General features: G+C 40.6%; 1 protein-coding gene across 3 annotated transcripts in view; it reads right to left on the bottom strand.

The window, feature by feature from the left end:
• Nucleotides 1–27,757, bottom strand: part of DUSP16 (dual specificity phosphatase 16) — a gene marked incomplete at its 3' end in the record, with an annotated part of 68,712 nt that overhangs the window by 33,573 nt on the left and 7,382 nt on the right. For 2 of the 3 annotated variants that reach the window (XM_082068655.1, XM_082068656.1), the window contains exon 2: nt 4,872–4,952. The remainder of the gene's footprint in view (nt 1–4,871; nt 4,953–27,757) is intronic. The other variant, XM_082068657.1, reaches the window with a different exon arrangement.

Below are 27,757 nucleotides of genomic sequence, written 5' to 3'. Positions count from 1 at the left end.
ATTTGTTATCTTAATTGCAGGAGAAGTCATGAATCCAAACTGCTTTACAGATAGTTTATTAAAAGTCCTGTTACAGCAACAGGTCAGTTGTGTTTAGTAATGAGAAATCCTAGGTCAGCCGATGTTTTACTTGTTAGACTTATTACACAAATTTACATTTACAAAATCCTAAATAAATTCTGAAAAAAAGTACAAACTTCACTTTAAAAACCCCAAAACTGAAATAAGGTCGTTTAATGAAATTTTCACGTAGTAATACAAGAAAAACAGCAGTTTTCACATAAACGGCCATTAGGCTGACAAAATGTGATTTTCTGTTTGCCCTGACCCTACTGCTGGAGAGCCAGAGCTTTTAAGCTTGTCCAGATAAATGGAAGCACATAGCAGCAAAATGCATGCTGCTCTGAACTACAAAAAATATTGGAAAAATCACTATACCAAGCCTTAATTAAACCTATTAAAAAACCAAAACAAAACAACTGAACACTCTGTTTTTGCAGCCTGGTTGGCTGGTGTGCTCCTCCTCCAAGAGCAGTCATCATATACTGGCCTTGGGCTCTCTGTAGAGAGGCTGGAAGGTATTAAAAGATCGTGTCCTTATGCAAAGTGGGGGGGAAGCGCAACTTGATAGTTGTGTCCTTTTTTTTTTTTTTTTCCAGAGAGAAGAAAGTATTCTGCATTTTTTTTTAATTTCTCTTAACATGTCCTGTCATGAATTTTGATTCTCTTTTACTTGTATCCAAGGCTGCCAGATACCAAACGGACTGAACTCAATGAAAACTTTTCCACTGGCTCTAGTGGGAATTGGCTCCAGCTCTTTTGCGAGCTAGACAGTTTGTTCGTGGACTAGACAGTTTGTTTTGATGGGTAAATTGCTGACTTAAAGTCCAAGTAATAATAGGAAAATAAAGCAGCTGAGAAACTACAGAACTCTAAACCAGAGGCTATTAAAAATACATAAGCTTTAATTTACAACTTTCAATTTGGGTATATTTCTTCTATAAGCTTATCGCTTGCTCCTCAGCCTTCACTCTCATATGATAGAACTTTGTTTCAGAAGACCCTTAAAAAGAACTCAAAACAGTCATATATGATGACTGTATAAAAAGCATGTGAAGAACATAAGCCAAGTGGGCTACCAGTCAAGAATCTTTTCGAATAACACTATTACCTTAATGTATAGCTATGCATTAAGTTTCTGAAAGCATTCTACCCGTGGTTTGAAAGTAATAAACTTAACAGTAATGTCACCTCAAGTTACTGTGATTGAAATCCTATTTTGACAGGAACAGCTCCATCAGGCAGAGAAAGAAGAATGTTTTTAAATCAATTACAGGTTTTTGTTTTGATTTAATTATCTTTACTTCCGGTACTCTGGGACTCTTCCTTGGGACCTCCTGCTTTAGGTGAACACTAGAGCTCTCCTGCCCTTCTTGGTGACTGTTGTTATCATTCAGCTACTTTGAGGTGTTGAAATATCTGTTTCATTTCTAATCATATTTTGTAAAATGCTAAAATTCAGTTTCTTGACTCTTGTCTTTCTGCTGTGCTACTTTGATTTAGATCACAATGGCATGTATTTACACCACAGTGTCTCATAAAATGATGCAATACAACGCTTTGCCCTAAATAGGCTATTATGTTGCTGATCTTCAAGGTAGGAAACCATCTTAGTCACAGGATGTTCTGCACTGAAATCAGGATTACAGAAAAGTGATCTGTAATTGAGCTATGAGAATACTGCATGAAGTCACTTGCATACACACTGGTAATACTACATGGCTTCTTCCTCCTTGTAGATGAACCAAAACTGCTTTTTACCTCTTCTTTTACAGAAGAAAATTAAAATTCAACATCACTGTAAATCTCAAAAGATCTGTTCCACACTTGCCCATTATCTTTATGGTTTCTCCATACTGTTTAAAGAACCAAACCAAAAAAAACACCACTGTCTGCCATACAAACAACAGTGGATCTCTAATATGTTCGTGTAATGCTGCCACAGAACTACAGGACCCTGCTTCGCCTCAGGGATTCCTGTCCCCATCCCAAATGGCCCAGATGGAGCAAAGCAGGCAACCACAGAACTGGAAACCTGGCACTTAAGTTGTGGGTTTGATCCTTCAGTCAAAATAACTTACATTTTGTATGCACTCCTGATTTCTACTTCTACCAATTCAACTCCAAGCAATTCCCTTACATCACAGCAGGATGTTTGTTTGGGTTATCTCGGGCTTTGGCTCATAAGAGAGCAACTATTTTTAAAGCAGTAGATGTAGTAAGAACATATTTTAAAAACTCTCAGAATCATGCTCTAATTCTGCCTTGGTTTAAGAACTAGCAAAGAGCTTCTAGAAGCCTTGCTACAATCTCTTGAGAGACTTCTGCCTCACATAAGAAGATAACCTTGAACCTTGGTGTCATAAACGCTCAGCAGTTTTGTTCCTGACGTCACCGATGGCTGCTTTGTCAGGTGCCTACGTGTGTCACCACTTCACAGCAAAACGCCAACAAAACAACTTTACAGCATCTGAACATTAGAAGGTCCTGAAGGGCAGCTTCTGCATACTCAGCCCGAGACACCCGAAAGAGTTGATTTTTTAAAAACTGTGTAATTTTCCAGTTTCTAGAGGCAAACGCATGCACATATGAGAAAAACACTATCCTCCCCTACAGTCAAATTCCCTTTCAGGTTTCTCAGGATGCACACCAGCACAAAAAAGAAACCCAAAAGCTGAATCACAGCACAGAGGGAGGAGATCCTGCACTGCAGCACGCATGCCGCTGCTGGCACAGCAGCTGTTTTCAAAGGAGCATTTGGCTTCCGTGTTGCTGAGCTAAGAGCTGCCAGTAGTTCAATATCTGGTGCCAACACCATCAGCACCAGTCCCCACCACTGCAGCCACACGTGATACTCAACAAACAAGCCCATACAGACTCCTGCATCAGAGAGGAACTCCTGATCTAGGGATCACTGGGTGAATTCCCACACCCCTGAGATCTTTTTTCTTGCCCAACATCTACAGCAGCCACAACATTCCCTCATCAGCCTTAGCAAGGTGGAAATAAAAGTTATTCTGGGCAGATGCTTGTAACCTAAGCCACTAGAGATTGAGTGAAAATCAAATACAGAGACGGCTGATCCTTGCTCAAACTGCTACTCACGAGCGGTGAGAAACACAAATGTCTACGGAGCACAAGGAAAATAAGATTTCTAGTGAAAGTGAAGAATGGCTATAGTTCTTGTGAACCCAGCCAGCAAGCCAGTAAATTCCAGAGATCGACAACTGTGTAATAAAGTGTAAAGTCTGGGGAAAGAAAAATGTAACTGAGGTTACAAGAAGCCCACATTTTGCCTGCCATTGTGCAGACCACACAGGAGTGAGATTACAAACGCTTGTGATTTAACAGAAGAGCTCTGTTAGCAAGGGCTCGTGTTCCTCTGCTGAGGGGAAGGAGAATGTCTTTTGGCTTTTCAGATGACTCAGGCAAGTGTCATCATGTCATCAGCACTTTTTCATTTCCTCACGTTGCTTGAGGGGTGGAAGAACACAGACTTTCCCCCACCCTCCCAAGCACACGACTTAGGTGCAAGAGTGGACAGCAGCAAGGAAGTTGCTCAAACAGAAACACACTTTTTTTTTTTTTTAAGTGTCACTTATGTACCTTGTTTATAAAAGAGAAGCACTTTTAAGAATTTCACACTGCTTTCCTCTGCTTATCTGTATGACCAGAGTAGCTGCTCCCTCCTCTCCCACTTTCTGTACTTTAGATCTACATATGAGGTCAAAATGGAATAGTGTTTATTTTCTCTTCCCTGTAGGAACAGCAGCCACATGCATTTTCGATTACACACTGTACATTCATGAGGAAGGCAAGTATAATCCATTGGGAAAAATAGATGGAGACTTTTCTGTTCTGTACTCTATTGCCCTTTACTCTGTTTGACTAAGTACTCAGTTTTGACTACTAGTCCTAAAGAAAAGTCACCCCACGTCACTGTGCTCACCAATCTGAAAACTGAGACAGAGTCAGAAAATAAATCAACTTCCCATGGATAAGCTGCATAAAACACCTCCAGTTTAGATTTTTGAACTTGCTCTATTTCTGTACCTACTTCTCAGTGACATTTTTACCACCAGAACTCTAAGATAGCTGGGCTAAGCAAGATGAATGGACCTTCTGTTTAGCTAACAGTAAGATACTGCTTTTCATACAAATAGTGGTACTTGAAATAATATACTGTGTTCTACTACCAAAACAAAACCAATAAACACACCATCAAAACACATTATGCTGACCTACTCTGCATAGCCCTCAAATACATGCAATGTCCTTCCAACTTCCATCCATGTACCATTACCAACTTCAATCAGTAAACCAGATTATCATCACTTCCATTTACCAAGAAGCCAATCTCTTTGATATTCACTGTGGAACAATAAAGGTTTATTATATATTATAACAAGGAAACCTGACAGATAGAATGTGAGCTCATGGGAAGCATTAGAACACGCTGTTGATGTTACACCACCCTATTCAACAGCTCAGAGACTTTGTTTGGAGACTCCCTTCTCCACCCATACAAGCAAGAAGCTCATTCCATTTCAAAATACTTTTTCATTGTAGGTTCACAGCATATAGTTCTGTGACACCCAGAATGAAAGCTTACTTAATCCACTCCAAACAAATACCATAACAAATAACATTTTTAATTTCCTATTGGCTGGGACACTAGACAACCAGGAGAATTGTCAATGGATTTCCAAAAGATCATTCTCCCTGTATGTCTTCCAAGTCAAAGCAATTGAAAATTCTGGAGTACTTTTATATGAATTAACTATGGTTTCAAGACAAAAGCAATTACTCACCTACATTTAAGTAAAACTTCAAATGAGCTCAACAGGATGACAGAGGGTGGTCCGCATACAAAGGCCAGTAGAGGGAAATACCTAAACATAGGAAAATAAATAAATAAATCTCTATTACAAGTCGAAAAAGAAAAAATCCCAGAAAATGGATTTCACACTGTCACTGCAGTCATTTGCTGTAAAAGTCCCCCAAACAGATGAAAACCTAGGTGAAATTTATAAATGCTAGCACTCATGTACACAGAAAGAATCTGAAATAGAAAGTTATGCTATACTGATTTTAAAAAATAAAATAATTAAAAAAAACCCATACAGCAAATCTCTTCACTATCTTTTAAGAGAAAAAAAGTTGGAGATACTTTAAAAAAAAAAAAAAACCACACCAAAAAACCCCAAAACACGAAAAACCCACCATAACAAAAACAACCACCAAAACCAACCTTCCAAACAATTTGACACATTTCCCTGCTAGAAAACTGATCTGTAACTAGCATTCACGGGTGATGCATTTGCATGAATTCAAGCAAATTCACACACTCTTGTTCACTATCTATGAATATAAGAGATGGCCCTAAGTCAGTCTGATTACAGCTATATTTTGCGTGGATGAAGATCCACAAAACAGAACATCTCAGGTAATTAATCCCACCTCCCCACGCAGCAAAAAAGCCAACACTAGAAACTGGTAACACCGGCATCACCAATCATTATATATGGTCCTACCTGTACAACTGTACAAAGCACCTGCTGTTCCTACACGAACAAATTAAATTATAAGCTTTACATGAGGAAGTAAAAATAAACACATTAGTGTCAATTCCAAGCTGTTTCCTGGGCAGCTAAAAACAAGATTCAAATCATCACTATCAAGAGATGACAGCTTTGCTTAATCACTGTAACATAAACCATGATAATAAATTATTGCCAAGCGCTGCCTTGTTATGAAATCCAGGAGTGGCTCCAAACCACGTAGTAAATGACACGACAACCATGTATTCACCTCAGCAGAGGGCTGAGCACATTACGACAGCCGGTGAACAGAGTCAAAACCCACATCTTCTCGCCAGGAAAGCAGCTCCAAGAGTCACCTCTCTCCTCTTCAGGCAACCGCTCCAAAAGCCTTGCAAACGCCAACAGCAGAATGTGGGACTAGAGCCCTTCAGACAGATCATTAAAGAGTTTGCTGCCCAGAACACGCTCTGCTCGCTGGGACAGACACCTTGACCGGGACTCACATGTTTGTCCCTGTGAGGTCCCAGGCTGGAGATACTCTTGCTTTTCCATCATTAGCACGTTGGTGTATGAACGCATGAGCAGCAGGGCAGAGAGGCGGACCAGAGGATCTGTTGGAGGTTGTGCCAGGTCCATGTCTCTCCCTGCCTGTCCCTGCTGGTCGATACCCTTTCCAGCCCCAGGAAGAAGGTTCTGCAGATCCCCTTTGTTCCTTCCCCTATTCCAGTGGCAGGAGGTAACGGAGAACGAAGAGAAAGCTCATCATACTCATCCTGTTTCTTGCTATCCCCTTTCCTAATCTCATCCCTGAAAATTAAAACTTAATTGGTGCTTAACGCAGATTAGGCTCTGACTGGATATAAGACCCTGTGATCAGAGACCACCTTGTGACAGTTCAAGGAAACAAAGAGCTGGGACAAAATCATCGCCCTTTTTGTTCCTTAGTGCTTCACGAGCAGTTTCTGAAGTCTCTATGAAAACTGCCTGGTAGCCTTCACATTCACTACTATCTGCCATTCATGCCTCTCCAAAGTCATTACAAATAAACCAGCTACCACCTCACAAAACTATATCATACTTTTCACACTGTAATGAACAGAAGTAAATCAGGAGTTTAAAGCGGTCCCCAAGAGCCCTCATTTCACCATTACACACAATTAATTTTCCCGAAGAGCAGATGAGAAACAAAGCATATACTTGGTTTCAACAGCATTTACTGGAAGGAGGTGTCACATTTTTAGAACAGGATCCACTCATGATTGAAGACCGTGCTGCTGCAAGTTCAGCCATAAGCATCAAGTACATTTGGAAATTCCCTGGCAATGCTGTTAAAGGAACAGACATTTCCTGTAATTTTCAGAAACATTTTATATCTTCCCCCCCCTCCTTTTTAGCCTTGGTGGTAAGAAGGGGGAGGGAGAGGATACCATATTACCATTAAATGAAATATGAATGAGCCACCCAAGTTTAAAGTGGAAACTTCAGCTATTTGTGCTTAGGAGAAACTTTTAAAAAATGTCTTTCACCATTAAGAGGCCAGAATTTTTCTGCTGACTTTAGGAAAAGAAATATACATCCTTTCAATTAGGGTGACTTACAAAAGGATTTAAACTTGCCTTTTTACTTACTTCTGGCAAACAAGAAGTCCTCCAGGCCTTATTTAAATACCTTCTTCTATTTTCCAGAATTAGAATTGGAAGCCTTTTTTCCTCCTTTCTTGCTCAGGGCCTTCCCCAAACTGCAGCTACATGAACCCAACTAGTTGGGTCACGAGGAATGTTCCTCCCACAGCTATGGAGCTGCGCTGCACCAAGAAAACTATTTATCTATATATCCTTATAAAACACATCATAAGTGTTATTTGGGTCCTGTACACCAAAGGCTGCAGACTCATCGTTTAATTGTGACGACTGGCAAAGTTCAGGCCTGTCAGTTTCTACCAGCAACTGCATTTTAGCTTTAGATTCAGAGACACAAAATACAAAAAGGGGAAATCTTAAGGGGCTGAACTACTTTATAAATACTCAAGCTGTTGGAATTCCAGCATCTCCTTACTCTTTGTAGAAAAAGACTGCTTTACAGCAGCCCCTTTCATCACACCAAGGCTTCCATCTACTACACAACCCGCACATCCCAAATCGACTGACCGTGTTTCTGCAGCTCTGCAGATCAATGTGAACGGTGACTTTTGGATTTTACACGGTCATCTTAAACAGATTAAACAGATTAAAAGGAGGAGAAGTGCTGTGAAGAGTAGTGCTAAATAAACATAAAGCACAGCAGCTTCTATGCTGCTTCTTTAAAAACCTCCCCATGAAAGAAGATGAGACCTCGGTCTTCAGATAATCGTTATCCTTTAAGGCCTTTTGCCTAGTGAGAGATATTAAGGTGGAGATGTTCAAATAATATGGGGCTGCAAATAAGGAGCCAAAAACTATATTATTCAAAAAAAATGAAAAAAAAAAACCCACCAAAACCAAAACAAACCAGCAACTCTGATCTGCTTTGTGGTCTCTGCATGATGAAAACAAAAGGTGGATCTGAAGCTTTCGTACAAGAACCAGGATGGATTAAAGGCAGAGGATAATGATGGTAATTTTATTAGGGAAATAAATAGGAATAGCTTCTAGGCAAGGCAGGGGTGAATTTCTTGCAACAGACTTTTTAATAACTCTTCTCTTGATTAAATCGAATGACTAAAGATCACAGTGAGCCAATCTTCTTCAAGAACATGGACATGTAAGTTGCTTCCACGGTACACTGCGGGTTAAAGCGTTCTGGTCTTTCACCCATCTGAGGAAATGACACCACTTCTCCCGGAAGGCAACGTGCTCATTCAACCCCTTCACATCAGGGCATGAGAAAGTTTGGAAGGAATTTGGTTTTGTTTTTGTTTTTTAACTGTCAACATTAATACTTTGTTTCTTCCTCCTTGTGTCTGAAAATACGGTGCTGCACTGCGGCGCATACATGTCCTGTCAGCTGTACAGAGAAACACCTAGAAGTTTAAAAAAAATACCCAATACCTGTTAATTAAATATGTTGTCAAACTCATTTAAAAAACCCTCTGCATGCTCAAAATAAAATTAATACTGTAAGCAGTGTATGCTACATAGTGATAAAAGCACACAGAAGCATCTCCAGAAGGGATGCTGGGTCCAATGAAACATCGACATTACGCATGTGTAAATTGAGTCCTACTGGGTAAAGCAGTTAAGTTTATTTGGGTTTGTCCTTAAATGAGATTTATATGGCAAGGAAAAAGAGGTGGAAAACAGTGAGTTCACAAACATGGTACAGCCCCACTATCTCAAGGTGGGGTTAGAGAAGGAAATATGTATGTGGTGTACAGCAAGGGCTCCCAATTAACACACTGGAATAATTCAAGTTTTTAAGTGCTCCCAGAAATTAAACAGTTGCCATAATCCTGTTAAAAGTGTCTCATTCTGGGTTGTGCAGAGTAGGAGGGGGTTCAGGCTATGACGTGGAGTGACTGCTGAATTGCAGATGAGGCCCAAAAAATAAATTGACAATCTCCTAGATACAGATGATTGGGATCCATCTCTTACCATGGTGTGAGACTCCTGACAGCTCACACACTGGGACAAGAACATGTCTGCACACCTAATCTGTACCTACAAAAGTAATTCCGATGGCCTGCTTATTACAATTGCTTTCAAAGTTTCATTTAAAGTGTTCCTTGGAATTCAAATCACATTATACAAGACCTGCAGTGGTGCCAAAGCCACGTTTCTAGCACAGTAACTACGCAGCTGAAAAGAGAAACCATATATATCTTTACAGCAGAAGGGGAGAGCAGAGGGTGACTTATGTTCCCCAGCTGTGTGTCTTACATCACTATAAACATTACCATTTAAGCAGAGGAAGAAGAGTGATATAACCAGAAAATATATTAAGTGCCCCTAAAAACAACTGACAAAATGTGACCGCCATTACATCTAGTTCACAAGAATTAAAAGGGAACAGTTTAGGGTTTTTTAAATATTTATTTTGAAGAACAAAAGCATGCAATATCAAACCAAGGGAGTAAATTCTCTGTTGTCTCATATGTGCCTTAGTCAAAAACCAGGGTCAACAAGAAAGGTTTTGTACCAGCCTCACTGGGCTTCTAACAGGATTTTGAATAGCAAATTTATTCCTTCAAAGTTCCATTTGTATTATCCTGTTTGGTGTGTTTACACATATGCACAGCTCTGTAAAAATCTATAAACACGATTTTGTGTTTCTCCAGAATTTTCAGAGGTGCTCTGTTTTATACAATCCTTTAAAGAGCAACCAGAAAGGCACTGACTGTTGTCAAAGTAATCCTAAACTAGGAGAGTTCAATAAACTTCTGAAGTAATACAGCAAGAAAATGGATCAACTTCAGTGCACACGGAATCAACTAATAAATACTTGGAAAGAAAATATATCATCTGCAAACTGCAAGATCCATGTATCTCTTAGGTATTCAGCAATGGAAGAAGCACCATTTATTTGTCAGCGATCATGGACACATCAATAAATAAAACTGATTAGTTTTGTAACTTATTGGTGATACATAAATTCCTGTTGATACCGCTAGCAAGCATTCTGATCATTTTCAGACAGAATTCCAGTCTGCACGTGAGCAGCCCACAGGAACGGGTTAGATTTGGGTACGTAATCCTGAGGTTTTTACCTCCAGGAAAACCGATCCTGAAGGATAAAGGTGTACGATGGGTGGTCCTTAATCACTTCCTTCGTGTGAAGATTGAGGTCAGAATGGAAAGAGACAAGGAAGGAAGTCTGCAGCACCCCTCAAACACACACACGCACCTTCCTGAACAACTCCTTCGACATTTCAGAGGGTTAAACCTGTGCTTTAAATTGAGTATCAGAGGTTGGGATAGAAATAAACAGCTTGCACAAGCAACACGCTGTGCTATTAAGTTTTCAGCAGTGACTTAAAAATTAGGTCAGTCTAATTTGTGGCTGATACTTTGTTCTTTCACTACTATGAACTCACAATGATGTCAGCCTCATGTTCAAACATGCCACATTTAGCAGCGTACAGGCTTCCTGAGAGACTCTCTCAGCCTTCCTTTGTGCAAAAGGCTTCTGCCAGATTCTTAGCTCATACTTCACTGACTCAGGCATGCCACCCCAGTTTCAAGGGAGTTACACTGGCTTCCCGTCAAATACTGCAGAGTTCCGAGTTGTTTTTCTTAAAAAAACCAAACAAAGCACAAACCTCTTACTGACTAAAAGTTTAAGAACGTGTGGTCATATTCAGGTTAACATTTCAGGCCTCACCTTCATTAGACAACATCCAGAAGAGAACTGACCACTGAAAGGTGTGGGAAACAGGTGTTTTTAACTAATTCAGCCCACCTTTCAATACTTCAAGGGGGTTTATAAGAAAGATGGAGAGAGACTTTTTTACCAGGCCCTATAGGGACGGGACAAGGGACAATGGTTTTAAATTGATTTTTTTTTTTTACTGGGAAGGTGGTGAGACACTGGAACATGTTGCCCAGAGAAGCTGTGGATGCCCCATCCTTGGCAGTGTTCAAGGCCAGGCTGGATGGGGCTTTGAGCAACCTGGTCTAGTAGTAGAAAGTGACCCTGCCCATGGCAGGGGGGTTGGAAGTAAATTATCTTTAAAGGCCCCTTCCAACACAAACCATTCTATGATATTTCTCCATGCTTACTAGATCTAAAGAAATCCTAGATGTCCCTGTATTCTAGCCAAATACAACTAACTCCTGAGGATGCAAAGCATCCCACTGAATTGGGATTTCACATAGAAATGCCTCTTATGCAGCCACCCCCAAAAAAGCGAAGCACACTCACATACATAAGCACACTCACATACATAAGTTTTGATGTTCAAGGAAGTTATCTTTCCATTATTATTTCTGACACAAACCTTGCCTAGCTACAAAACTTCAGATGGGCCTTGGACCCAGCAGTAACTTTCTGCATTCATCTTTAACCAGGCTCAAACAAAGCAGCTGTTTGAACCACCACTACTGCTTGTTTGGCTTGAACAGCAAAATTAAACCAAAAAAGATAAAAGAGAGATTTTAAAAGCAGTTTTACCACTTCCCACCTGACAGTGGGAGACCCACTCTGAGGTGCCACCCTATCTCTCCACCACTGTTTTTCCCCTTATCCTCGCAGATGGGCACCATCAGACTTTTGTGTGCCTGCCTCTTAACTTAAGGGCACAAAATATCTCAAGTGGGAGTAAAGAAAAGCCATATAAAAAGACAATGGTCGGTAAAAAAAACAGGTCGCTGTTTGAAAATTGCTTGTTACTAATTGAGCCTAATTCTTACCATTTAACTCATGTTTATACTCATTACTAAATATCTAAACGTAACATTTTGTGCATCTTAACTGTAGTCAACCTATGTGTTTCCTGCTGCAGCAGCCATCATAGAAACTCTCCCTCGCAAACACTCAGCTGGAGCAGAAGCAAAATAAAAGGAAATAAAAGGTGACCATGCTAAAGCATTAATCTTTGGGCTACACTACAAGAGATAAAATACTAGCCCAGACCCTCCCGCTCTCTTGTTCATGATGCTGTGCTTCCTAAGTGGTACAGATATTTTTATTTGGGCTTTGTTTGTTTGTTTGTTTTAAACTATCATGTCAGGATGTTCAAACTGATATTACATATTCACAGAACAAAGCTATTGCATGAATCCTTAATATGGTTAGAAAAGCATCCTAGTCTGTCTCAGGAAAAGACGCATTATCTCACAGTCATTTCCAGCACCACATTAAATCCCAGCCACTCTCTGAAAAAAAACATCCAGACTAGGTTCACAAGAATTGCATATCCAACAGATCCCCACCATTACTGCTGTATCTGCAACTGTCCAAGGATACAGGAAAGGCAAGTCTTGCAGGGAGAGGTGACATCTTCTATGAGACCGGTTAATACGGAGCGATAAGGGGAGGGAGGGCATGAACTCCAGAATACACGAGGCCCTTCCTCAGACACACAGACGTGAAACAGAACCAAACTGTGACAAAGAAACAAAAGCCAAGGCTTCCAAAACATCTCTACATCCAGCCTGTCCTTCTTCCCAAACAGGAAAAGAAGTAGTCCAGAGCACATCCCAAAGTATGTCATAAATTACCCAATGAATCATATTCCTCATAGAAATTGTCTGGCTGAAGCCGCACCACTGAAAATACACAAGACAAGACAGAAAGAAACCTAAAAAAAAATCCTCAAAGAAAGAATTCTTCCCTCTACCCGAGTCCTTGGAGTTAATACCAAAACAAGAAAATCCTGGAGTCACCACAGAGTTACCAGATTTGTGGTACTTTTTTCCCATCAGCAAACTTTTCTCTGGCGTATCAAGTTGTTTATTATTATTATTAACTCAAACTTGACCTAGATTTAGCTTTACATTCACTGCTTTTGTTTCAAGCATCAAGTAGGGTTTGTGTTCCTGAAGTCCTGCTTGTCTTCCCCTAAAGTCAGTTTAAATGGGAAAAACAAAACAAAACAAAAAAACACTCCTTACAAACTTTTCTTATAGCTTGTCTGAAAAAAAGTTTAGTTTTTTATTCTGAAGAAAAAACAAACACAAAACAGAAACCACACACACAAAAAAAACCATACAAAAAATTAGTTACCTTAATACTATTTTTCAGGCTACTGAAAAACTTCAGCCATTTCCAGCTACAAATAAAAATGTATCACACTATTCAAAATGATAGAACTAGATTTCATTCTACAAAGCTATAAGAAGTAGCTTGGGTAGAAAATTCTTCCTTACTTGAAAACCAATTTTCTTTTCCTTCAGTTCCAAGGTTACTTAAAGGTATCAGCGACAAAGATAACAGGTGAGATTAGACACACTTGCCTTTACAAAGCCATGACAGTGATAGATACAGTCAATGTGTTTGTTATCTGCATTTTTTTGTCTGCTTGGCTGTTAATTCTATTTGGACTGCAAGGAAGTTAATTCTATTTGGACTGCCACTTAGAGTGGTGTATGCCATTTAGCTTCTCCACCGGATCTCTGAGTAGCATGAAAAGACAGATCCCGGTGGCTTGGACCCCAGAACACAAGGAGTCATGGCAAAAAGACACCTGAGAGAAGCCACTTTCTACCAACAAATGCCACGAGTGTTTTGGATCAGACTTCAGCGAGAAATCTTTTCCAGAAAAGACATCATCCCTGACTGCAACTGCCCCCTCTGATAGGATTATAGCACAGGTCAAAATGTGCAGGAAAAGAGTTTACCGCAGACACAGAGGTCACCAGGAAGGAGGGGATGGAGCAGCACTCAGCACTTCTCCCGCCCCGCCAGGCTTTCTCCCCTGCAGCCACACCAGTGGGCTCAACCTGGAGCAGTCAATGTCTAGAACACACTTCTGAAAACAAGTAATTCGTAACGTGGGAGCTGGGCAAAGCCGAGCACAAATACAAATGATTTTTTGGAACATCCAGATCTTAATGTGGCTTAGACCGCTTTAGGAAGGCACAGCAAAAAACCCTGTGATTTTGATCTAGAGCAGGGGTGTCGAACTAATTTTCACCAGGGGCCACAACGGCCTCGCGGTTGCCTTCAAAGGGCCAAATGCGAAATTGTATAAACTATAACTATAGTTCATATAACTACTCCTACATTTACACAGTCCTAAAATTACATTCGGCTCTTTGAAGGCGATCACGAGGCTGATGTGGCCCCTGGTGAAAAGGAGTTTGACACCCCTGATCTAGAAGAAAATGCATCTAGTCTACCTGTAGCTACAATACCTATCCAAGACTAAAACATTCTTCCTAATCTTGTTCAAGCCATCAGGTTAAAGCATTGCTTTGCCAAGTTTCAGCTTTCTGGCACTCTGTTTAAAGTATAAACACGTAAGATCTTCTTGAAAACTAGCTTTAGGTTTGGCAGGGAGACCACCTGGCATCAAAGGTATACCTTTTAGTATGCCTATGGCCATATGCCTGAATTTTAGTCAAAAAGTCAGAAGCTGCAGGGATTTTTTTTTAATATGTTTGGCAGAGAAATTCTCCTGATATTCAACAGGCATTGTGCACGTTTCAGTGGAGGGACAGACAGTGTGCTGAGGAGATGCTTAAATCTAAGACTGACGAGCCAGCTGTGAACGAAACCACCAACTTGGTGCTCACATTGGCCTTGACAGAAAAGAGGGTTTATTTGTGCGATCTTACCCCCTAGCACAGCTACAAAGCTTTCTAAACCTAGGCTAAATACTTTCTCTATGGCACCGTACCACACAGGGCAGATGGACTAGGCTGAGCCAGAATGATTTGTTCTGAAATTGCTACTGTGTGCCATTACAGTATCAAACACCAGAGAAAGCAGATGATCCATTATACTTGCATTATTCTGCTCAGAAACACATACAGGAATGGAAAATAATCTTATCACCCGCACACAGAGGCTGCTGCAGACAGCAGGGGTGGTCTGCATACAGAGTTGAGTGAGAAGTACACAGGAATAACTGAAGCAGAGAAAAAATACACTAGCGCCCCAAAAAGATGAACTTGGCCACCAGATATTAATCCACAAAACCTACAGCTGTCCCCAGGAACTGATACACATTTGGCTTTAAAAAGACAAAGTGAAGGTTGCTTGGATGGCAAAGGGTGTCTTGTCCGGAGAACTCCTCCACTGGTGCAAAGGGATGGTGCCTCCTGACTGGGTATAAAGATCCAAAGCCCCATTCAAAGGCTCGATTCGAAATGCACCATTGCCCACCATGCTAGACTGCCATAGTTTTTTTGTGTGTATAAGGTAAAAATCAAGTTAACAACTCCTTCCAGCACAATCCAAGTATGAGAAAGCCCCAGCGTGATGATTGCTCACACAGTCTCAGCACAGCGTCCTTGTTCTTATACAGCACGATAGGGTCATTCCTTACAGAAGCACCTTCCCTGGGGCGGTACTCAATCGAGGCGTAATTATTTAACCACAATCCCATCTGCTTTGCGTTCCCGTTAAAGAAAATCTGATGCAAAAAAGGTAAGAGCTTGGCTACGAATCCTCGGCCCAAATACCCTGTTACCGGTGCTGCGCTGCTTGCCAGCCCATCGCTGTTTGCACTCAGGAAGTTTGCAGCAAGACAGTCCGTGCCAAACCCAAATAACTTTGTCATTAAAAGAAAAACTTGAAGCCTAGCAGTAGGAAGTGTGCGCCATGCTTCACTGATCTTGTCAAATTATACAGCAGAGACAATTACATCTAAAGTATTCTTAGGAAGCTTAGTAACAACTTTGAAGCCATGGTTTCTCTGCTTCAGGTAGACTGGAACAAGGGAAACAGCAGGGGACAAAATTTCTCTTGCTGTACTTGAGCCCCCCACAAATGCGAAAAGGACTCCAAAGGGAAACTACCCCACTGCAGATAGAAATGTAAGTGGTACAGATCTACTCAGGAACTTGAGTTTCTCGTTCTGCCTACACCTTTACTACCAGCACCTGACCTCATAAACACAGAAAAGCACTATCCTGTTCTGCATTAGCTACTTAAAGGCCTTTGAGTTGTTTCTTCCAAAAGGAGTGAACAAGACAAAGCCCACCAAGAATATCTGAAAAACACTCATGCTGTCACCCCTCAACAAAGATAGAGATGTGCAATAAAATGGCCCGCTCCTTCAATGAATACTGTACCTACTACTGTATATAAAACTCCAATGGCTTAGAGCTGTGGCTCCCAGACAGGATGCTGAATAGTCTAAGTAAGTATCTTTTAGTACACTTCTATTTTTACACAACCATAGTCATATCCAAAATTATTCTGGTGAACAACTGACATCAAGGAAATGATTTACTGACTTAGAATTCACTTTTCAGGGATAAACAATCACAAAATACCAGACTAACTAAGAATCTAAATATGAGTATCTTCTTTTAGTATTTTTAAGGCACGATCAAATCCTCCTGTGGCCTGTCACAGACGGTCTATCCATCCAGCAAGGCTAAAGGCAATTCCCATGGTACTCCACCCACTCTTTTCAGGCATTTAAATGCATCCAGGTTTATCCACAAGAAAGCTTTCCTAAAGAGCAAGTTCCATGTCTGAACCCAGCAATTACCAGTAGTTTCAGACACAGTCAAACTTGCAAAATCCATCTCAAGGCTACAGATGCCCCAAGCAGGAATGATGTGTTGCATCCACCATGGCAGAAGCATTCAGAACTTTACAAGAGAGCAGCCAATGTGCAAAGAGCCTGGAGGTAACACTGCCATCAGGTTTTCTGATTGTCTCACAACAGTTAAGAAAACCTTAAAGTTGAATAATTTTGAAGGAGAAGAGCAATTCTGGGCCACCTTTTATACTTCACACGTTTCAACTAAACCATAAAGAACAAGAGATTAAGCCTCCTAGAAGGTCTGGTAATTGTGTTGCCGTATTTATATTATTATCATGACCAACTGTTTTTCCATTTTAATTTTTGAATCCAGAGAAGAGTTACTTAATCCATTATAAAACTATAAACATAGCTAAACTGTTTGAGGTTGACAGCCACACTAAGAGATAAATGAATTTGTGGTATCCTATACAAACAGTTTGGTGAAAACCCAGCATCACGTATTATAACAGCACCTGATGGTGCCTTTAAAAAGTACAGCCAGATCTGAAAATTCAATCAGAAAACTTGCCAATAAGTTGTAGCTTTGAGTTTCCTAAACAAACAAACAAACAACAACACGCTGAAAGCAAATCTCAGTTTAACACACACATGTGCACTACCCCACGAAGTTCACAGAGAGCACAGTAACAACAGTGGTCCAAGGGATGTGCCCTGCTGTGGCAGAACCAAGTTTAAATGAACTGTGTTTTGGGGACTGTAAGGTATGATCACATGTAAACCCATCACTTTGACACCTCATCTTGTCTTAGATTGCTGTTTCAAAATCTAGATCTGTTAAAACCTCTACAGCAAACCTGATCATACATTAAGGAAACAAGAACCACTTCTTGTAACAGAATTTCTAGAGAAAAGGTAGAAAGACGGGAGTTAACAACGGAAGTTACAGAAGAAAGGTGGTTTTGTTTGTTTAAGACTTACTTTGAAGATGTCATCTTGAGCATGCCAACTGTTGGCAGTCATCAACAAAAACAAATTATTGCTGCTAACAGAAGTACAGGGAACTTAAGAAGTTACTACACTTTCTTTTGGATTTTAACTACCACACATTGCAATAAAAACAGTGACAGAGAAAAGACATGATTAACTGACGGCTGGGGTGGTTGCCACTTGAATACCAATGCAAGACAGGCTGGCTGGGGGGAACAATTCCCATTCTGCAAGTGTAGTGACTGGGAGTACTGAGGCACCCGCTCTGTGCTCCCAGAGCTCCCTGCCTGAAGGGAAAGACCCCCTCTGCCTGGGAAAGGCAGCCCAAATTTGTCCCTCCTGGCAGCCTGGTGCACCTGCTACCTGCATCGTAGCCTGAGTGGGACAGTACCAGAAGTATATGATCTGAAAAGTTCTGGACATAGACACATGGTGGGAAGCAGCAGAATCTTACCTCATCCTAAGTGTGGCCAGAGTGGAAGAACACTGACTAAAGTCAACAATCTCACAGAATCACAGAATGACTGGCATTGGGAGGGACCTCTGGAGATCATCTAGTCCAACTCACCTGCTAAAGCAGGTTCACCCAGAGCAGGTTGCACAGGAATGTGTCCAGGTGGGTTTTGAATGTCTCCAGAGAAGGAGACTCCACAACCTCTCTGCGCAGCCTCTTCCAGTGCTCTGGCACCCTCAGAGTAAAGAAGTTTCTCTTCATATTCAGATGGAACCTCCTGTGCCCGTTGCACTGAAGAGTCTGGTCCCATCCTCTTGACACCCAACCCTGAGTTAATTATAAGCATAAACAAGGTCCCCTCTCAGCCTTCTCTTCTCCAGGCTGAACAGACCCAGCTCTCTCAGTCTCTCCTCATAAGAAAGATGCCCAAGGGCCCTACTCACAATGCTGTAAATGGTGATCCTGAAGTGAGACCCTCTGAGCTCTCCTGGACGGCAGCAGGCTGGGACCAGTATCTCCCCCTGACTGGGATTCCTCCCAGGGCCCATCTCGCACAGATTCAATGATCGCCTACTGACGATTTTGGGAAGAACCAAAAGCCTAATTGTGCACAGTTTGGTGATCATCAACACACAAAAGGAATTTATAAAACTTATGAAAGGGAAATTTTAATCATAGGCTAACCTTTTTGTGTGTGTGTGGCTTGATTTTTAGAACTGTTTTGTCTATTTGTCTGTTTGTGTTTCAATCTAGCCTCTTTTGTGTGTGTGGTTTTAGTTAAGAAAACCCTGTTATACGTTTAGTGTGAACCTTGTCATTTACAAATCTTTAACTAAATTGCTATTTTGATTGATTCTAACAAATTTCATTTAATCACTCTTAAATTGGCTGGTGATTTTTGTTGGTAATTATACAAGCTAACCATGTAATCTACCACAAAGTATAACAAATTCTAAATTGCTGCTAAATCAAAGCCATGTAAAAAATTCTATTTGCAACAAAGGCCAATCTAGAAAAACACATCACTAGCTAATGGCTTCACCTACAAATCAATTCATTGCACGTTTAAATACTTTCAACTATCCTCCTGAAGGAACTCAAATCTGCTACAGCTGAGAGGCTCCTCTTTTTGCATTCCCTTTTCCCATCAACTTGCTTCATCTCACGATGGATTTGTCCCTAGACTTCTACATCAGAGCTAAAGTTGTATCCTGCCCATTTTTCTGCTTGGCATGAAGACAATTCAAAGAACACAGACGGATGAAAAACACTCACCTCAGCACATGATCTCTTTTTGCGAGTAGCACAGTAGCGTTTCCTTTGGCCCTGACTATGCTGCTCACACCTACACAAAACACTGCAGCAAATGTAGTTTTCCAGACCTGTTCCTTTTTGACCAGATACATCTTTATTTTCTTAAGCCATATGAGACAACATGAGACCCCCATCTATCTCACACTCCTTCCAAACACTGCCTCAAAACCACTACTTCACCACAACGTCTACAAGGGCTTTGGCATCAGTACTAAGCCTATTGTATCAACCAGAATTGCCCAGGTGAACACCACTCCTCCCAGCCTCTGGGACCACCAAACACAGCAGAGTCCATGGTCTGTGAGTGGCCGCCTGGGTTCTGTAATAAATATCTGGATTACTGCATGGAAGGGATACTCTAAAAAAAAGTGTATGTAAAGTAAAAATAAGCTGTGACTTCAGTTTTAGATGCCAAAGCAAACAAGATTAGTACTCCATAAAGAAAATAACCGAGTTATTTACCACTTTGGAGTTCTACCAAGTATTTCATACAACCAAGCTAAATCTGAGTATTTTAGTATATTTTCATTACAACTTGTTTTTGAGTAATTGGGTCTCTAGACAACACTGTTTTTTGCAGAAAATAAGATACAACCTCCAGTACCTTTTCTTTACTTCTGGAGCAACTGTTCTTAATCATTCCATTTCACAACAGTGATCTCAACAAAAACAATGAAGAAATTAGTATTTTGATAACAAGTTCTCTGTGCTTAGCATTTCATAATGATTTTATGGGTGCAGAGATGCCATGTCATTCTGGACAGAGTGTATTTCAAAATGGAAACCTATCAGGAAGGAATTTAGAGAATCATGCTCCCCAAATGAAAGGAAGACAGGTGACTCAGAAGCACAGAGCACACTATACTGTCGGTCCAGCCTTCCTTACTTCTTTTGTTGGTAAAATGGCACTGGCATTACATGTGAAGTCAACTGAAGCACTCTGGATATGAGGAACCACAAGTTTCCATGAAGACTGATGAGGAAGAGTCTTTTCCTAGGGGAAAATAAAAACAAACCCCCAAAAGAGTCTGTCAGGAGGAGGGGAAGAACAACGGGAAGGAGGAAGAAATCACTATGAATCTGGCACCTTTTTAATTCAGGAAAATATCAGAGCTCTTGCAATTCCCACAAAGTATAAACCAGGAATCACACAGTTACTGTGGAAAAGGGGGAAGAGTCAAGCCAATTCTGTTTAGAGAAGGAAGTGGAATACCGTGCCAAACGCAAGAGGAATTTAATTTGAAGAAGGAGAATCTACATTTCAATTTAGCCTTTGAACCACTGCAGGACCTTCCAAGGCACATTTTGGTTCTGTGTTTGCTCTTTACCTGGAAATAAGAAACTAAGCTTTCCTCCTGCACCTCACTAGAGTGATCTTAGCACTGTGTCAGAAAACCAGTTTACTATTTGCATTAGCTCACCACTAAATGAGAATGGCCATAACACAACTGAGTTCACCACACTCATGGAAGCAATCCTACCAAAACTAGTACCATGCCGCTGCATTTCAGAAACGGAGCCAGTTCAAGAGATCCTCAATTCAAGGAGAGAGAGGAAATTAAAAGCAGCATGTTTAGCTCCCAGTTGAGTCTGAAAGTTGTGGAAGGTATACACACCACTTCACAAGGAAAAGGAACAGGAAGCCAGGGAAGAAAAGAGTCATTATGTTTGAATGTTAATATTTTCGTGAGGTTACACAGGCCAAATGAGCATATCCCAGAAAAATGTGAATCCAAGCCTGGGTAAAGAAACAGAAAGCATAATAAATGACAGCAGATTAAAAAAAAAAAAAAGGGCGCTTTAGGAGAGCAAAGACTATAAGATCAGAAAAACATATCAATAAAAATCATAAGAGCTAGTGCACAAAAACGTAAGGGTGCAATTAATTTTGATACTAGCAACTAGATAATAATAGCTGAGAAAGTAAAAACATTTCTTTGCAAGACCTACTCCCTCTCAGGATGCTGGCAAAAGATAAGTTCGAGATAGACTAAGATGACCTACTGTCAGGACTGACACATCAAAAAAAAGATGAAAAAAAAATCATTAACTAATAGTAAGCCAGCACGTCCTCAAGATTTATGAGGGAATTCAAGAATGTAATGACTGAGCAGTTAACAGAAATACGTGATGTTTGTTGAAGTCAGCTATTCCAGCATAGCTATAAAGTGTTTGTAAAATATGCTATAAATGACAGAAAAAAACCAAACCAAACCAACCAAACAAACAAACAAAAAAAACAACAAATCAAAGCAAAACAAAAAAAACAGTAAATTTAAGTACTAGAAAAACTAGTTTAAAAGTACCCATATAGAATCTCTGGCAGAATTGATGACAGGTGAAAAGGAGCAAAAGAGAAGAAACGGGGGAGGCCACAGAACCACTTTTTCTTTATCTGACCCAAACCCACTGTTAAATTTGCCCATGTGTCTTTAAGCATGTCAACTCAATTGTTTAAAGCAACTTCACACAGACTTACTGGAAAGTCAATTTTGTAGTCTATAATAAAAAGTTCCAAAGAATCTAAATTTTAAGATAAATATAATATTTACAACCATTCCCCACCACTGAGGGGACAGAAAAAAACCCAGAAGAGTAGTAAAGGAATAGAAAAAGAAATAAAAAACGACGAATTGGTGTCTCTGTTGATAGAAACAATATTGGGAAAAGTTACTGGAAATCAACCACTTTTTAGGTGAACACTTTAGCTTTGCACCTGGCTGAACGGCAGTGCTGTGTAGGCTAATTCAGTTGACTCATTCGTACAAACCCACATGCAAATTTGATGCAAGTCAGCAAAACTCGGTTTGCATGGTCTGGGGGGGAAAATAAAAAAGGTGTCTTCCCTCAACGACAAAAGCCCTCAGTTGCCAAAATGCCACCAAGAACAACACTAGTACTGACATGCTGTAGGGACAGCAGTTTCATCAGCAGGTTGCTCCAGATTCTGATCTGTCCTATACATGATCTTCTTGGAACAACATCTGTTCCAGCGTGGAAGCCATAGCATTACAGCAATGCAAGCAGCCAAACAGCGCCAGGAGCTCCAGCTGAACCAGCAGAACCTTGTTAGTCTAGGCAGGATCCCAAGAAGATACTACCTGAAAGAAGGCTGTAGCATGGAGGGTGTTGGGCTCTTCTCCCAAGTAGCAAGTGACAGGATGAGAGGAAATGGCCTCAAGTTGCACCAGAGAAGGCTCAGATCAGATATTACGAAAAAATTCTTCACGGAAAGGGTTGTCAGGCACTGGAACAGGCTGCCCAGGGAAGTGGTGGAGTCACCATCCCTGGAGGTGTTTAAAAGGCACTTGGACGAGGTTCTTAGGGACATGGTTCAGTTCTAGTGCTACTGAGTGCGCAAAATTCAACTGTGTCTTTCAGACAGCTCTAACCACTACAACTGCATACTAAGTGTTTCATGAAGACCATGGATCCAGATCTTCTCAATTCATTATACCTAGGCATGGCCTAAGAATCTTAATCTGCAAGACAGTTTTGCTTTGCTGGCTAATTAATTGCTTTTCTTATCGTATAAAACATTGAGAAATCACTTTGAATGAAAGCTTTATAAGATATAAGCTGCGCTAGAGTGTGCATGTGTATATATATGTGTGTGCGCGTGCACATGTGTATATAGATACATAGCTTGTATGTGGGTGTACATATATAAAACCACATACACACATATATATATACACACACACACATAGAAATGTCCTGACACTGTTTTAAAGGAAAAGTACCCTCACAGAACCCAAGTTCTAAACTTGTCAGGTAGCAGACAAGCAAGAGTTTCCAATAGAGGACAGAGCTCTCAGAGCTTTGGGCAGCCAACCCAACCCAATCCAACCCAACCACGACTTGAATTGATGGTTCCAGCCTCAGTTTCCAGCGGGCAAATCCATGTAGCGAACATGGTTCTTGCTGCCTCTGCAGACCACAAGCTTGGAAAGGAATTCCTCCAAGTTTCAACAATGCCCTTCAGACAGCCATGGGCTGCAATAGCCTTACCCACACACCACAGGACACAGGTAACTCCAACGCATGACTTGGCTTGTGGGCCAAGCACACAGGAAACCCCCAAATAAGGGCACAAGACAGGTCTGTGGAAGAAGAGAAAATTCTTTTGCTGGAGCACACCTGACTGGTAAACCCCTGAGCCCATTCCTGCTCCCTCAACAGGCAGACACGTGAACAGGAGGCAAAGCCCATCACATCTTTGGTTCCTCCAGGACTCCTGCTTCAGAGCCCCACACGCACCCAGCTGAAAGGAGACACTCCACGGCAGCTTAAAATAAGCTAAATCAGGACTACCAGGCAGCAAACACCAACTAACTGTACAAGCAAGTAGAATAAACAAACACATAAATACGCCACATTCAAATAATTTTCATCCACTTCTGGTTCCCAGCTCTGGATCACTGTGGGATCCTGAGAGCCATTAACAGAGCGAGTTTGCAGTGACGGTGGCTGGGAAGACAAGAAAAGAATCACGGTAACTGAGCATTTGGTGTTACCTGCCATAGAAACATAGGCTACAACCCACTAACCTGAGAGAGCTCCACCGCTTTCAGCGAGTCCACGCTACTGTTCTCCCATTTCACTTTTACTGCTACTGAACTTATTTCTTTTGGCCAACAAGTTGGGTAGAACGCAGAAGAAAGGAGGGGCTGGTCTACAGGGTTGTGCTTACAAAGCACTCACACCAACGGCAGCACAAAACGTAACCCAAAAATGTCAGAAGACAAACAGCAGGAGCCTGTGGAGGCTGGTACATTTGTACCCACGACTCTGTTAGAGGACATCAGCCTCTGGAGCTGCACACATTCTAGAAGCAAACACAAAATTCGCCAACTTTTTTTTGAAGATAAAACCTTGTGTTCCACCTAAAACAGCTACACACAAAGCCAGTTCAAAAAAAATCCAACATATTAATAAATTACTAATAGCATAAAGAAAAGTACTAACTCACACCAGAAGTGTTCAGACAGATCGTTTTCCCCACTCCTTCCCACCCTTCTCAGTTGCATTGGAAAGCATGTCTTTATGTGGATCCAGGAGCACGCAATGTGAAGCCTACAGTCTCTGAACCTTACAGATGTCCAACATGAAGATACAGTCTATAGTACAAGGTTTTGAAGTCAACTCATTCTTAAATATTTACAAATGCCTAGTGTTAAAGACCAAACACACAAAACCAGGCAGTAGTATTCTCCCAACAGCCAGCATTTCTAGTTTTTAATATGTATGCTTAGTTACCTGAATTATAAACCAAAATACAGACTCAGAAAGACAAAGTATGCACAAAGCATTAGTGTCAGCAATCTTCAGAAGATATTTTCTAGATGCATAAGTAGTATTGACTACTATGAACCCACTGGAAGCCACATCTTTCCCCGCACTTCCTATAACTTGTCATTAGACTTCACTTAGACAGCCTGTCAAATGGCTTTTCCTCACACACACAAAAAATAACTCTTTTGTTATCTGCTATTGTAATACAAGCTTAGTATTACTAGCCAATACGGAGAGATCCTATCCGGTCGTCACATTAGAACTACATTTTCTGTGATTTAAAAGGCTCGTTTTCATGTGCAACTAATGCAGAATCTTTTTATTACTTTAAAAAAATATGCCTCATCTCTGTTGACTCTTTCTCCTTTTTTACCCTTTATTAGCCCATATTGTATATTTTTCTAATGTCTGATCAATACCATTATTTTCCATTATTCCCTATTTCATATTTCTCTCTAATTCTGTTTCTTATGCACATCTCTCTTTTCAAGTATTTTCGCAATGACAAAAGCTGACCCTAATACCACACAGCTTTTGAAATTGGACATACTGTTTGAAACTTCAGATCCAGAAAGTGAGAAGCTGGAATATTTTTCCATTGTAATGCAATTTCACTGCATTTTGAGTAAAAGCAGAAGGCTCACAGCTCTGTCCACATACATCAGAAGATAGCACTGTAACCATTTAAAAGTAAATCAGAACTGATTCTGCAGAATTCAATAAAGGCTATTTTACTGCTGATGGAGAAGATGAAAGATGTTACATGTTGGTGGTTGAATTACTTTACCTTCATCATGTCTCAAAGTAGCTGATCTACTTGACACCAGTCCAATTTCACTTCACTTCTAAAAAAAAGGGTAATACTCTTTTCTACTAAGAGGTAGCCTTCTCCAGCTGTGTTTTTATATATAACAATCAACATTTGAACACAAGAGACCTTTCAAGAAGGAAGCTCCACTTGTAGATTCCCACTTTGCCAACACAAATGAAAAAAACAGGAAAATAAGTGATAAATAGCTAAGTAAGAATAGTACTTGACTGTACTGAAAAGCAGTATCAGCAGTTGGGCCAAATATTAAGCACTCAGTAGAAATGCCTCACTTTGGTGGATATAACAAGACTTTTGTATGCGTACTTCATAATTTAGTCAAGCAAAGATATGCAAAAATGTGGATATCCACTCCAGTATCAGGCAGGTTCCAGGTCACAAAAAGCAGTATATTAAGGGATATTTTCTTTCTTTCCTCCTAGAACCTCTAACAGTTATCATATGCTTAAAGTTATGGAGTGTTCTTTGTTTTGTTTTTGTGGTTTGTTGTTTTTGTTTTGTTGTTTTTTTTTAACCAAAACTGAACTGGAGACCATGCGTGTCAATACTGAGGTATAACTACTTACTGTACACATGAAAAAAATTTAAATGCTCCACATCCCTCCCAATTTAATCCATAACATAATTCTTGGCTTTGAAATATTTGAAGATTCAAATCACCAACACCGTCTTGAATATTTTTTTAATTTATCAAACCATGAAAGCCATTTTTTCTGCCTCTGCAAGGAAGAAGGGAAGAAGGGGGAAAAAAAAAAAAAAAAAGGAGAAAAATACCACTGTCGAAGGACTTGGCAGCTTACAAAAATTCCCAAAGCAAACACCGCGTCTCTCTAAGCCAGCATTTGCTAATAGTGTCACTGTATGAGGCTCTTTTAGTGTGCTTGACACTGAGCAGCACGTAAGAACAGATAGTCCCAAAGCTTCCTGAAAGGACAAGACCTGAACCTTTAACCTGAAATCAGCCCCCCCTTCCCCATCCACCCACCTCCCCTATTGCATTACCTCCTTATTGTTGACTGAAACTGTAGACAAAAGTCAGCGACTAAAAACCAACATTCTGCCTGTCTTAATGCAAAATCTTGAAAATCCTCGCCACAGCTCAGTTAAAAAGATCAGACAATTATTGGTTGAACCCTCTCAAAAACTTATAAGTAGAAGATTTTGTTTTAAGCAGCAGCTGTATATTCACATAGCTATGCAGACATTTCATAGCCACTTTGCCATACTGGCTTATGTCTGGGCATCTGAATAAAAATAGCTAATGTGCTGGCTTGTTACACCATTAAATAAAGTGCACAAAGCTATTGCCAGTACTGTTTTTGCCCATGAAAGGCAATGGTCATTAATAGCTTGTATTTGCAGAAGGCTATCAGAGGAACAGCGTGCCCGAGCTTCCTCTGCAGTTTTCTATAGGTTTAACCATACGTGAGGCAGCAGGGAAGAGACACCCTGGGTTTCCCCGTTCCAAAACAGGTCATACCTGTAGGAGAGCTGGCAACATGCAAGCCTCAGTCAGAGAAAAAGATTCAAGTCCTGTAAATTCAAGGGGGCAAAAAGATGTGGGTCTCTTCAGATAAAGAGTATCTTGGGGAAACGTGCAATGATAGTTACTATTAGTTAGTATTTCAACACTTTATTTTGCTGTCCCGACTTGTATCTCGGAGATTTGCGCTTGTGTTACTCTTCTTTTTCATTCATTTTACGCTTGATGGAGTTACCTTTCTTTCAGCGATATTTTGAGAGGAAACAGGCAACATAATGGGCTACGCATACAATCATGTCTGGGCTAGACAAACAGATTTTTCAGGCATCTTCAAATATATCCACCTGGAAACCACAGCAGCCAGGGTAAGTGAGCCACACTGAGAAAACAAGCTTTGTCAGAGAGATGGTATCCAAACATGGATCACCTAACAAGCAGAATGGAGGACTGAGAAGCTGACAGCATGCTCCTAACATGTAACCATGAGAAGTTAGGGATTTTCAGCAGCTGGACAGGAGAGCTCACTCCACTGACCGGGAAAAAAGATGAAAAGTTACATGCAAGAAAAAACAAAACAAAAAGGGGAAATCATGAGAAACAAACAAGGAAGCAGAGGAAAGTACAAATATAAGCAACTTTATTAGTTTGTCTAAATATGCCCTAAGTAAGTGTCCTACTAGGTAGAAATTTATGGGGTTCACCAGGTCTCATAAGC

The sequence above is a fragment of the Streptopelia decaocto genome (genome assembly GCF_964273445.1).
Source record: "Streptopelia decaocto genome assembly, chromosome: 1".
Classification (NCBI taxonomy): domain Eukaryota; kingdom Metazoa; phylum Chordata; class Aves; order Columbiformes; family Columbidae; genus Streptopelia; species Streptopelia decaocto.
This window is presented reverse-complemented; position numbering and strand designations above follow the sequence as displayed.